Here is a 13,512-nt window from a genome sequence, read left to right as displayed (position 1 = left end):
TTGCATCCCCATCTCATTCTGTAGGATCAGCTACACAAAGCTCCAAGGGAGAGGAAACAAAAGTGAAAAGAGAGAAGTAGATGTGTTCCCATAGGAAGGAGAGAAAGATAAAGCAAAAGAAAAAGAAAGGTGCACAGATAAAACATAAGACAAAGAGGGGGATTACAAATACAGGCCGTAACTAGGATGGTGCAACCAGTGCCATGGCACAGGGCGCCGCAGGGCAGGGAGCGCTGTTTGGGCCTGTCAGTTTTCCTGTTTATTATCATTCTCACTTGTAGCTTCCTCTTCTTTTATCCCCAGCATCTCCTGGCCTCCCCTATCTCTGCCCTGGCCCTTCCCCATGAGGCCATGGCCCTTTTTCAGGTGCACCAATGCTCTCTCTGGCACAGGGCACCAAAAAATATGAGATATGGTAAGAACTTACCCTTGTTATCTCTATTTCTACGAAGTCCATAGGGTTCCACAGGATACCTTGGGGTATAGGTGTGACGTCAGTCGCAGGGCACCAAAGAGTTAAGCTTTCAGCCTCCCAGGATGCACTAGGTCCCCCTCCTATACCCCGCCCCCGGGCCAAGGCACCTCAGTTAGTTACCAAGCCATAGGCCGGAGGAGGAGAAGGAAGAGAGAGAACAAAGATCTGGACACATACAAGAATCACATTCTCACCAGAGGGAGACGGAAAACCGGTGACCAGAGCAAAGCCCATCTGCAGCACAGGTGCGACAGGGCGGGAGTCCTGTGGAACCCTATGGACTTCGTAGAAATAGAGATAACAAGGGTAAGTTCTTACCATATCTCATATTTTCTACTTCAGGGTCCATAGGGTATCCACAGGATACCTTGGGGATGTCCCAAAGCAGTATCCTTTAAGGGTGGGGACGCTCCTGTGCAGAAAGGAGAATTCGCCGCCCGAAGGAAGCATCCTGAGAGGCGAAGGTGTCAAACCTGTAATACCTCACGAAGGTATGGACAGAAGACCACGTAGCAGCCTTGCAGATCTGAACTGCCGAGGCACCACGTCGAGCTGCCCACGAAGGACCCACAGACCTAGTGGAATGAGCCTTCAGAGAAGGAGGGACCGGTAGGCCTTCATGAAGATAAGCTTCAGAAATAGCCATACGGATCCAGGCTGCCAAAGTTTGCTTTGAAGCAGGCCAACCCTTTTTACAGAAGCCATAGAGGACAACAAAGCGTCCGACTTCCTAAACAAAGAAGTGCGGTCAACATAAGTCCTTAAGGCCCGCACAACATCCAAAGAGGCCTCACCCACGGAAAGACCCGGTGAGTTAAAGGCCGGAACAACTATTTCCTCGTTAACATGAAACTGGGAAACAACTTTGGGAAGAAACTCGGGCCGAGTGCGGAGCACTGCCCTGTTCCCATGAAAAACCAAGAAAGGGGGTCTACAAGAAAGAGCCCCTAACTCAGAAACACGTCTGGCTGAAGCAACGGCCAGAAGGAAAACAGTCTTAGCTGTTAGCCATTTAATATCCACTGAGCCCAGTGGTTCAAACGGCGGTCCTTGGAGAGCCCTCAGGACCACAGCCAAATCCCAAGGCGCCACAGGTGGAACAAAGGGCGGCTGAATACGGAGAACACCTTGCATAAAGGTGCGCACATCCGGGATTGTAGCAATCCTACGGTGAAACCAGACAGATAGGGCCGAAACCTGTACCTTCAAAGAAGCAAGGCGAAGCCCATGATCTAGTCCCGCTTGCAGGAAGGCGAGAATCCGAGACAGACGAAACTCCCGCGGTGCATAACCTCTCGGTCGACACCACTGGAAGAACGTATGCCACACGCGATGGTATATCCTCGCGGAAGACGGTTTCCGAGCTCGTAACATGGTACGCACCACAGAGCTGGAAAACCCCCAGGACCTCAGCATGGCCGTCTCAACAGCCACGCCGCCAAAGACAGCCGAGTCAGGTCCGGGTGAAGACAAGGACCCTGAGACAGAAGGTCCGGTCGTAGCGGCAACCGCAGAGGACTGTCCACGGACAGACCCTGAAGGTCTGAGAACCAGTGCCGTCTGGGCCACGCGGGAGCTATCAACAGGAGCGTCCCTCCTTCCTGTTTGAATTTCCGGATTACCCGTGGAAGAAGGGAGACTGGAGGGAACAGGTATGCGAACCTGAACGTCCACCGGACGGACAGAGCATCCACCAGAGACGCCCCTTCGTCTCTTGTGCGAGACCCGTACACCGGCAACTTGTTGTTGTGCCGGGACGCCATGAGGTCGATTTCTGGAAGACCCCACCTGTCCACCAGTAGTTGAAAAACGTCCGGGTGCAGGGACCATTCCCCTGGATGAACGTCCTGGCGACTTAGAAAGTCCGCCTCCCAATTTAGCACTCCCGGGATGAAGACCGCTGATATGGCCGGAAGATTGCGCTCCGCCCAAACCAGGATCCGAGAGACCTCTACGAGAGCCGCCCGACTGCGAGTTCCTCCTTGCCTGTTTATGTAGGCCACGGTGGTAGCATTGTCCGACTGGACCTGCACCGGGTGACCCTGGAGAAACCGCTGTGCCTGCAGGAGAGCATTGAAGACCGCACGGAGTTCCAAGATATTTATTGGAAGCTCCGCTTCTGTCGGTGTCCACCTGCCCTGGAACAAGTGTGGACCCGAAACTGCTCCCCAGCCCCGAAGATTGGCGTCCGTTGTCAACAGGACCCAATTTGGAACCCAGAACGGACGTCCCTTGTTGAGGTGGGTCGTCTTTAACCACCACGCAAGGGACAGGCGAACCTCCGGGGTGAGCACAATCGTCTGGAACTTCAGAGACTGAGGCAGCCCGTTCCACTTGGACAGGATCAGGTGCTGCAGAGGTCTGGAGTGAAACTGGGCGTATTCCACCATGTCGAACACCGACACCATGGAGCCCAGTAACCTCATCGCCGAGTGTAAGGACACCCGGCGGCTGTGCAGACAACTGCGCACCCTTGACTGTAAAGCAGAGATCTTGTCCTCCGTCACGAAGATCCTTTGCTGTCCCGAGTCCAATAAGGCTCCAAGATGCAGAATCCTCCGAGACGGGATTAGAGTGGACTTCTGCCAGTTGATTAGCCAGCCGTGCCATTGCAGCAGTGCAATGGTCAGGTCCAAGTGGTGCAACAGGAGCTCTGGAGATCCTGCCACCAATAACAGGTCGTCCAAGTACGGCAACATGCGGACTCCTTGCAGCCGCAGAGAAGCCGCCATGACCGCCATAGCGTCCTGTATGTCCAATGACACCATGTAGTCCCCAGGTTCCAGCGCCAGAATGATGGACCGTAGGGTCTCCATCCGAAACTTCGGGACCCGCAAAGACTTGTTGAGTGCTTTGAGGTTGAGAATCGGACGATATGACCCATTGGGTTTCTGTACCAAAAATAGATTTGAATAGAAACCCTGGCCCCTCTGGGAGAATGGAACAGGCACTATAACTCCAGCCTGGAGCATAGTGTGCAATACCTTCCGCAGCTCCGTAGCCTTGTTCCGGTCTGATGGTAGACCCGTGGTGAAGAATCGAGCCGGGGGTCTGTGCCGGAAGGAGAGGGCGTACCCGTGAGAGACCACCTCCAGAACCCAAGTGTCTGTCGTAGTGAACGACCAACACCGGGAGAACTGCAGCAGGCGGCCTTCCACCCTGGGATCCCCCAAGGGGAGACCCGGACCGTCAGGCCGCAGGCTTGTCATCTGGCTTGGGGGCCGGACGTCTGGTACTCCATGCCTGTTTCCGGGGCTTGACCGATTTCTTAGGGCCAGCCTGTCGAGGAAACGACTGTGGTTTGGGCCTGCCCTGGGCCCTAGATGACCGAAAGGACGATGGTCCAGAACCAGAAGGAGCAGCGGCCGACGGGAGACAAGCAGATTTGGCTGCCGCCAGCGTGGCCACAATCTTATCCAGATCCGGACCGAAGAGAACTTCTCCGGTAAACGGCAACGCTTCCAGACCTTTCTTGGATCTGCATCCGCCTTCCAGGATCGCAGCCACAAGGTGCGACGAGCAGCTACCGCTGCTGAAGAAATTCTAGACACCAGAGTACTAATGTCTAGAGCCGCCTCGTTGATGTAGGTGGCCGAATCACGGAGATTGCCAATCAACTCCGCCTGTTCGGCCGGACAGTCGGATTCAAAAGAAGCCTCTAATGAATCCGCCCAGCGCTCCATCGCTCTGGCAACCCAGCAAATGGCCATAGCCGGCCGTGCTGCCCCCCCTGCAAGGGAATAAGCGGACTTCAGGCAGATTTCTACCTTGCGGTCCGTAGCATCCTTAAGGGAGGACATGGATGGCATCGGCAATGTGGCACTACGGACAAGACGGGTCACGTGAGAATCCACCTGTGGAGGGGATTCACACTTAGCAAAATAATTATCCGCGAACGGATAAGCCACCGCCAGGCGTCTCTGCGGCTGGTATCTTTTGCCAGGTTGTTTCCACGCCTCCTCTAAATGGTCCACCAACTGACCCGAAAGAGGAAAGACTGTGGCATCGCCCTTCACATCTTTGAAAAAGGCATACTTAGATTTAGCCGCTGGGGGAACTTCGTCCTCAATCACCAAGGCTGTGCGGACCGCCCGAATAAGTCCAGGAATATATACTTTGGACTTAGCATCAGCGTCCTTAGTATGGAAAGGTTCCTGATCGTAAGGATCCAGAATCTCCCCATCATCAGACGTCCCTTCGTCATCCTCATAAGGAGCGGACAGAGACGCCACCGGCCTTTTATGAGGCCGCATCACAGACTCCCCTTGCAACACATCCGACAAGTGCTGTACAGAACTCGTCAGGGAGTTAACCCACGCTGGCTCCTGAGAACCCGGGAGCGGGGAAATAGGGAGACTGTGGGGTACCACCAATTGTCGTGGGAACCCCTGCATGGGTGACGACACCACAGACTGCTGGGACAAACCCATCGGAGTAAACGCGGGCTGCGGAGCTAACTGGCCCACTAAAGCTGTTAACGCCTGAGCGAAACAAGCCCAGGGCGGCTCCTGTACCGGTGCTGTAACCGTAATAGGCCGCGCCATGGACAAACACTGCCGGCAAAGGCCCTCCGCGCTACCCTCCCCCTCCGCTAACGGTACTTTGCACGTGGTACACTGTAGCCGGAGGGGAAAATCACTTTCAGACATGATGGCACCACGTATGTGACCTCTCTCACCAATTAAGTATTAAATAGGCGAGAGACCACCCTGCAGCACCGCACCGCAAGGGCTTTAGCAGAAAGAACAGGGACAGTAATAAAGCTGACAGTTTAGAGAAGAAAAGTTACAGGCAGCGCTAGCACAGTCACATACAATGCAGAGAAATAACAATTCCTGCACTAACAGCGCTGATCACTCAACTACACAGACACAGGGCCTGGTAGGACACAGCGCTGCATACACAGACCTGAGCCACAGCGGAGGAGAGGTATGCGGGGGGACCCAGACCACGATGCTTCCTTCCAGACTTCCAGCAGCGTTCACCATGCGTTGCAGAGAAGATGGCCGCCGAGGAGCAGAGAGAAGCTGGCCTGGGGGAGGAGCGCTGACACAGGACCAGTCAGCACAGTGCAGAGAGGGCTGTGTGCAGCGGGGGAGGCGCCGGCTGTGAGACAGGGAAGGCGCGCTCCCCTGGCATGCATTTAACCCCTGGGACGCCGCAGCGCTACCGCTCTGCTGCGGTCCGCTGTCCCAGGGGGTAGTGGAAGCGCAGGTTGGTCGCCTGGCTCCACGCTGCAGCCAGTCCCCAGGGAGCCCCCTGCCTGGGGACTTAGGACCATGTGATCAGCGGGGACCCACCGCGGGACCCCGCTGCTTACCTCTGTCCCCCTTGAATCCGGCCATGGTCCGGAACATCTGGGGTCACCGCTAGCTGTGACCCCAGACGCCCACCAGCATCCCCGGATCAGTACCGGCGTTCTGGTACCGGCGGGGTGTAGGGAAGACAGCATGGACGTCAGGACTGACTGTCCATGCTGTTCATCCAGATGTGCAGCCACAGCTGCATGAAGAAAAAGCTTCAGGGGCTCTTCTAGCCCCCACTCCAACAGGTGCACCCGACTCCGGCCGGGCACCAAACTAAACTGGGGTGCCTTGGCCCGGGGGCGGGGTATAGGAGGGGGACCTAGTGCATCCTGGGAGGCTGAAAGCTTAACTCTTTGGTGCCCTGCGACTGACGTCACACCTATACCCCAAGGTATCCTGTGGATACCCTATGGACCCTGAAGTAGAAAGTCTAGTTACGGCTCTGCAAATACATGTATAACATCAGGGTGTCTCAAGGAGGCACATATTGAACATAGAAAAGAAAGTTGGGCTCAACTAAATCTTTAGGGAGGAGAGGGTTGAGCAGGAGACCAGAGTCGGCCCTAGCCAATTTGGTGCCCTAGGCAAAATTTTGACTGGTGCCCCTAGCAGATAATCCCACAAGCAAGCTAAGTGTTTATACGCGGATGTAGTTATATTGCCGGCCGTCGATATACCGCCGCTGGAATCCCGCCACTCGGCATAATGCCGACGCCGATAGCCCAAAGGAGATCAGATTACCGTGTTGGCATCACGAAAGCCGGACTCCCGAACGTCCAGACTCGGCTAAGTATGTTAGTTTCCCCGGGGATGGGGGTGGGTTAGGTTTAGGCACCCTCGGGGGAGATTAGGGATAGGCATCCCCCCGCGGAGGATTAGTGTTAGGCACCCCTGGGGGGAAAGGTTAGGGTTAGACACCCCCTGGGGGGGGGTTAGGTTCAGGGTGTGGGAAGCGGGAGTTAGTGTTAGGCACCCATAAGAGAGGGTTAGGGGGGGTGAGGTGGAGGGTTAGGGTACTTACCTCCCCTGTTGGGATAGCGGGATATTCAGTGATCTGGCTTCCGTCTATTCAGCTGCCGGCATATCATACTGATCTCATATATATATATATATATATATATCTCCCTCGGCGTCATTCAAGTAATGAAATACTGCAAAACACAGGATTGCTCCAACGTTTCGCTGTATTTTACTCCATCGTCATCAGGGACTAAAATGGAGTAAAATACATCGATACGTTGGAGCAATCCTGTGTGTTGCAGTATTTCATTACCTGAGTGCCGCTGAGGGAAGTGTATATTGTGGATTCCGTGCAGAGGAGTTGTGTCGGAAGGCACCATAGCCTATATTTATTAATACTGTGAGTGCCGCCCGAAAGTTATATATATATTATATATATATCTTGAATTAATATACCGGTATTGTGATCCTTTCTAAGGGCCTGGAGTGCTGCACCATTGGGAGTCATATATATATATGTAGAAAAAAAGGAAAAGTAGAAAATTATTATATATATATATATATATATATATATATATATATATATATATATATATATATATCCAATGAATGAGATCCTGCCCTCGCATCAAAAATTATCTGTGGGGTGCTTCCAAAGTCAGATTTTTACACTGATCCAATTGAATATCCACTTTTGATCCAGTCTCCTAGATCGGAGCACTCACCAATAACAATAAGAATCTCTAATGAATCCAAAAAAATTTCATAATTTATTCTTCGAATGTTAAAAAAATGTTGTCCACACTTAGCCATGTTATTCAGTGTTGTCGACGTTTCGGTTCAAAATATGAACCTTTCTCAAGGCTGGCACAAATTGTACATAATGCTCATAGTGCTAAAGGCACACAATAATGTATTACATCTAAAAAAAGAAAAAAGAAAAAAAATCAATCTTTTGAAATAAAACATACCAAAAGAATATAACAGAAAATAATATATCACAGTGATGCTGTCTATCAGGCTCTATATTGCTTATAGAAAACAATTCATATAGACAAATGAACCCACTATAGATAAAGAAACCAAATGAAAACATATTGTATATAGGAAAAGAAACCCCTTCTTTATATCATATAGAGCTGGATTGCGAAAAAATGTCTATCAATCCCATAACCAATCGCGACTAACGCCATGCTCATAGTATGGAGGTAATTCATCCAATATAGTAACCTAAATCACTATAGAATAATGTATACCTGTACAAAAATGTTGTTAAACTATAATTCCATATAACCTGATCACCAGGCAACAGGGAGACAACAATGTCTTATACATGGCTCTACAAGCATGCCCCCAGATGCAAAGTCATTGCTGTAGTGACTTATCACTGCAGCTATCATAACCAAAAAAAATAACGTACAACACTTACCCAATTCATATATGTACCATACATAGCCATGCGGGATCCGAGTCACTGGCTTACTTCAGGGACAACGGGGTGCACTCGTGTGCATACACTAATAATCAGAGCCCGCGAGCGGCTCAAATATCCGTCCCGGCGGAAGTGACTGCCACGTGACTGCCCCGATCACCTGGTCTCGACCGGACCAGGTGCAACAAAAAATGGTGCCCTCGGCATCCGGCAGGAGGCGTCCAGCATGTTGCCATAGAAACGTGGCAAGCCCTGGGGAAAAATTGTACATTGTTCCATATATAAGTATCTGATGGGGGACATACGTGGTAAATGATCAATATGATCAATCCACGAGTGATAATGGAAAACTGTCAACGTAGCGCGTTGCCATGGTTACGGAATACACATCAGGGAACCCTGCTCTCCGTATAATATAGAACTAACACAGCGGGCCAACCAAAAATTACACAAATAAATATGAAATGCCTTTCCAAAAATCAAACTTATATAAAATAAACTCACTAAATAGATTGAAGCAATATGAGCCTGAATAGACACAGTGGTAGCAGTGGTCCATATAAAAATATACACTGTACAGAAAATAAATGCATATGGATACATAAACCATACAAACATGCACAAAAAAAAAAAAAAAAAACTATATTATATATATATATATATATATATATATATATATATATATATATATGTATATATATATATATAGGTATGCGCATGCCCCGATATTAGGTGCAACCACAAATTCTCCCATCCATACATACACAAATCATGCACATTAGGAATGAAAAAAAGAGAAAAAAAAAGAAGAAAAACTGTATGGAGACGAAGAAAGTGAAAGTGCACAAAGTCCTACTTTTAAAACACAGAAAAAGTGTGTCTAAAGTGATAGAAAATAATCACTAAGTGGGCTATATTATAGATGACCAAGGAGTTCAGAGATCTACCGAGTGTATAACAGCCCACAGGGTTGAGAAATGCACCGAGTACAGAATGAAGAATAACCCAAAAGTTATCATCCAGAATGAAAACATAAACCATTCCTAATAAGTGATATGAAGACCCAAACGTATAGAAAATGGCTTCGATGATTGATCCATACTACCAGGTGAATAAGACCTAAAATATGCTGTAACCATCACCTGAGACATTCAACTCAGTAATTCTTAGATAGAAATACCTTCACCAGTTGCATATCTTAATTCATAAGAAAACATTTAAAGGGTTATTCTCATTAAGCCCTCTTGGGGCTACCGTATCCAATGTGTAGATCCAAAAGCTCTCACACTTTTTTAAGGCTGAGATTCTATCACCCCCGAGAGGTAGAGGAGGTATCCAGTCAATAAGTCGACATTTAAGACTTGCTACTTGATGACCCTGCAACAGGAAATGTCGTGCGACTGGTTTATCTGAATATCCAGATGATAGGGCAGAACGAATGGAGGCCCTGTGATTGGCCATCCTGTCTCTGAACTTCCTTGAAGTCAGGCCTACATAATACAATCCACAGGGGCAGGTGAGATAATAAATAACAAAATCCATCGTACAATGTAGTTTATATTTAATGTTAATCTTCCTGCCCATGTGAGGATGCAGGAACATAGGTCCAGTTAACATTGAAGCACAAGCGATATAGTTCCCACAGGAATAACAACTAGGTTTCTGCTTCATTAACTCTGGTATAGATTTTACTTCTCTTGGGTATAGAGTCGGTCTCATTAACAACTGCTTGAGGTTAGGACCTCGTCTGTAGGCCATCATTGGAGGATCATAATTTTTAAAAGGCAACGAATTGTCAGAGGTCAAAATGTGCCAATGGTTCTTCAAGGATTTAGCTGTATTATAGGCACTCTTATCAAATTTTGTGGTAAATATCAGACGTTGTTTGTTCTTAGACAGAGGTGGATCCCCGTCATTTTGTCTTTGATATATGCGCCGTACTTTAGTCAGACATTTATTTAGCTTTCCCTGGCTATAGTTCCTCTCCAAGAATCGGGCAGTCACCTCCTTCAATTGTTCCTCTCTCACAATATATATAAAATGACCAAGTCCCGGAACTCACGTCAATAATTATTCTATTTACTCTGGCACCCTCCAAGGAGCATATAGCACCAACAACAAGCTGCAGTAAATGGCGGCACTCAGCGTCTCCAGTGAAAGAAGTTACTGTTTATTACCAATGTTCCAGGCGTTATCCTTGATAACAGGCGGACGGCCGAAACATTGGCAATAAACAGTGACTTCTTTCACTGGAGATGCTGAGTGCTACCATTTACTGCAGCTATTATATATATATATATATATATATATATATATATATATATATTAGGGATGTGCAGGCTCGGATTTACTCGGATCTCAAAACGCCATTTTATTGGCTATCGCCTATCATGTGTTTTGGATAGCCAATATAATAAATCCGAACTTGCGGTAAAGTGGCGATAACAACCAAGTAAATCTGAGCCTACACATCCCTAATATATATATTTATATATATTAGGGGTGTGCACCGGCTACTTTTCGTGTTTTGTGTTTTGGATCTGGATCTTACTTTGTGTATTGGATCTGGATTGGTTTTGCCAAAACCACCCTTCCGTGTTTTGGGTTCTGGGTTTTGTGTTTTGGATCTGTATTTTTTTTTTAAAAAAGCATAAAAACAGCTAAAATCACAGAATGTGTTGTTTTTTCTGCTCCTATGCTATTATTAACCTCAATAACCTTAATTTCCACTCATTTCCAATCTATTTTGAACACCTCACACCTCACAATAGTGTTTCTATGTCCAAAAGGTTGCATCGAGGTAGCTGGATGACTATGCTAAGCGACATGAGTGGGCGGCACAAACATGTGGCCCATCTAGGAGTGACACTGCAGTGGCAGACAGGATGGCAGTTTGAAAAACTAGGCCCCAAACAGTACATAATGCAAAGAAAAAAAAGAGGTGCAAGATGGAATTGTCCTTGGGCCCTCCCACCCACCCTTATGTTGTATAAACAGGACATGCACACTTTAACAAACCAATCATTTCAGCACCAGGGTCTGCCACACGACTGTGGCTGAAATGATTGGTTCGTTTGGGCCCCCACAAAACAAGCTGGCAATTAATCTGTCCCTGCACAAACTGGCTCTACGGAGGCAAGATGTCGTCTTCATCCTCCTCATTCACCGATTCCTCACCCTCTTCAGTGTTGTGTACATCCTCATCCTCACAGAGTATTAATTCGTCCCCGCTGGAATCCACCACCACAGGTCCCTCTGTACGTTCTGAAGGCTGGTCTCCCTGGAAGAGTTGATAATTAATTTTTATGAACATCATCTTCTCCACATTTTGTGGAAGCAATCTCCTACGCCTTTCGCTGACAAGGTTCCCGGCTGCACTAAACACTCTTTCAGAGTACACACTGGAGGGGGGGCAACTCAGGTAAAATAGAGCCAGTTTGTACAGGGGCCTCCAAATTGCCTCTTTTCCCTGCCAGTATAGGTACGGACTGTCTGACATGCCTCCTTGGATGCTGTCACCGATGTAATCCTCCACCATTTTGTCAATGGTGACAGTATCATATGCAGTGACAGTAGACATGTCACAAATTGTTGCCAGGTCCTTCAGTCCGGACCAGATGTCCAAACTTGGTCCTGCCTGCCCTGCATCACCGCCAGCGGGTTGCTTAGGATACCTAAGCTTTTTCCTGGCTGCCCCAGTTGCGGGAGAAAATGAAGAAGGAGCTGTTGACGTGTCACGTTCCGCTTCAGCTGACAGTGTTTTCACCAGCAGGTCTTTGCACCTCTGCAGGCTTGTGTCAGTCGGAAAGAGAGACACCACATAGGCTTTAAACCTAGGATTGAGCACGGTGGCCAAAATGTAGTGGTCTGATTTCAACAGATTGACCACCCTGGAATCCTGGCAAAGCGAATGAAGGGCTTCATCCACAAGTCCCACATGCCGAGCGGAATCGATCCATCTTAGCTCCTCCTTCACTTTCTCCAGCTGCTTCTGCAAAAGCCTGATGAGGGGAATGACCTGACTCAAGCTGGCAGTGTCTGAACTGACTTCACGTGTGGCAAGTTCGAAGGGCTGGAGAACCTTGCACAACACGGAAATCATTCTCCACTGCGCTTGAGTCAGGTGCATACCCCCTCCTTTGCCTATGTCATACGTGGATGTATAGGCTTGAATGGCCTTTTGCTGCTCCTCCATCCTCTGAAGCATATAGAGGGTTGAGTTCCACCGCGTCACAACCTCTTGCTTCAGGTGATGCCGGGGCAGGTTCAAGAGTGTTTGCTGGTGCTCCAGTCTTCGGCACGCAGTTGCTGAATGGCGAAAGTGGGCAGAAATTTTTCGGGACACCAAAAGCGTCTCCTGCATGCCCCTGTCGCTTTTCAGAAAATTCTGCACCACCAAGTTTATTGTGTGAGCAAAACATGGGACGTGCTGGAATTTGCCCAGATGTAATGCCCGCACAATATTGGTGGCGTTGTCTGATATCACAAATCCCCAGGAGAGTCTAAGTGGGGTAAGCCACTGGGCGATGATTTCCCTCAGTTTCTCTAAGAGGTTGTCGGTGGTGTGCCTCTTACTGAAACCGGTGATACACAGTGTAGCCTGCCTTGGAACGAGCTGGCGTTTCTGAGATGCTGCTACTGGTGACGCTGCTGTTGTTGCTGCGTAAGTTGATACATCTACCCAGTGGGCTGTCACAGTCATATAGTCCTTAGTCTGCCCTGTTCCACTTGTCCACATGTCCGTGGTTAAGTGGACATTGGGTACAACCGCATTTTTCAGGACACTGAGGACACTTTTTCTGACATTTCTGTACAGTCTCGGTATCGCCTGCCTAGTGAAGTGGAATCTAGACGGGATTTGGAACCGGGGACACTCTACCTCAATCAATTGTCTAAATCCCACTGCACTAATGGCGGATACTGGATGCACGTCTAACACCAACATAGCAGTCAAGGCCACAGTTATACGTTTTGCTTCAGGATGACTGCTGTCGTACTTCATCCTCCTCGCTACGGACTGTTGGAGGGTCAATTGTTTAGTAAAAGTAGTGGTGTTCCTACTTCCTCTCTGGGATGATGAACGACTCCCAGCAGCAACAGCAGCAGCGGCAGCAGTAGGCGTAGCAATGCAGGATCCTCCGGAGGAATCCCGGATAGGAGAGTCAGTCATGCCAGTGACATGGCCTGCAGGACTACTTCCGATCCTGACTAAGGAGGAAATTGACGAGGAGGGAGTTGACGGTGTGGTTTGCAGGCGCTTGGATACAACGGGATTTAGGTGTCCCTGGACTGCTTACGGTCTTAGCCAAAGTTTCTGAACTTGACAGTAACTTTTTAAG

The sequence above is a fragment of the Taudactylus pleione genome, unplaced genomic scaffold, assembly GCF_031769625.1.
Source record: "Taudactylus pleione unplaced genomic scaffold, aTauple2 ptg000190l, whole genome shotgun sequence".
NCBI classification, from domain to species: domain Eukaryota; kingdom Metazoa; phylum Chordata; class Amphibia; order Anura; family Myobatrachidae; genus Taudactylus; species Taudactylus pleione.
The sequence above is the reverse complement of the archived record's forward strand: the minus strand, read 5'-3'. Positions refer to the sequence as shown.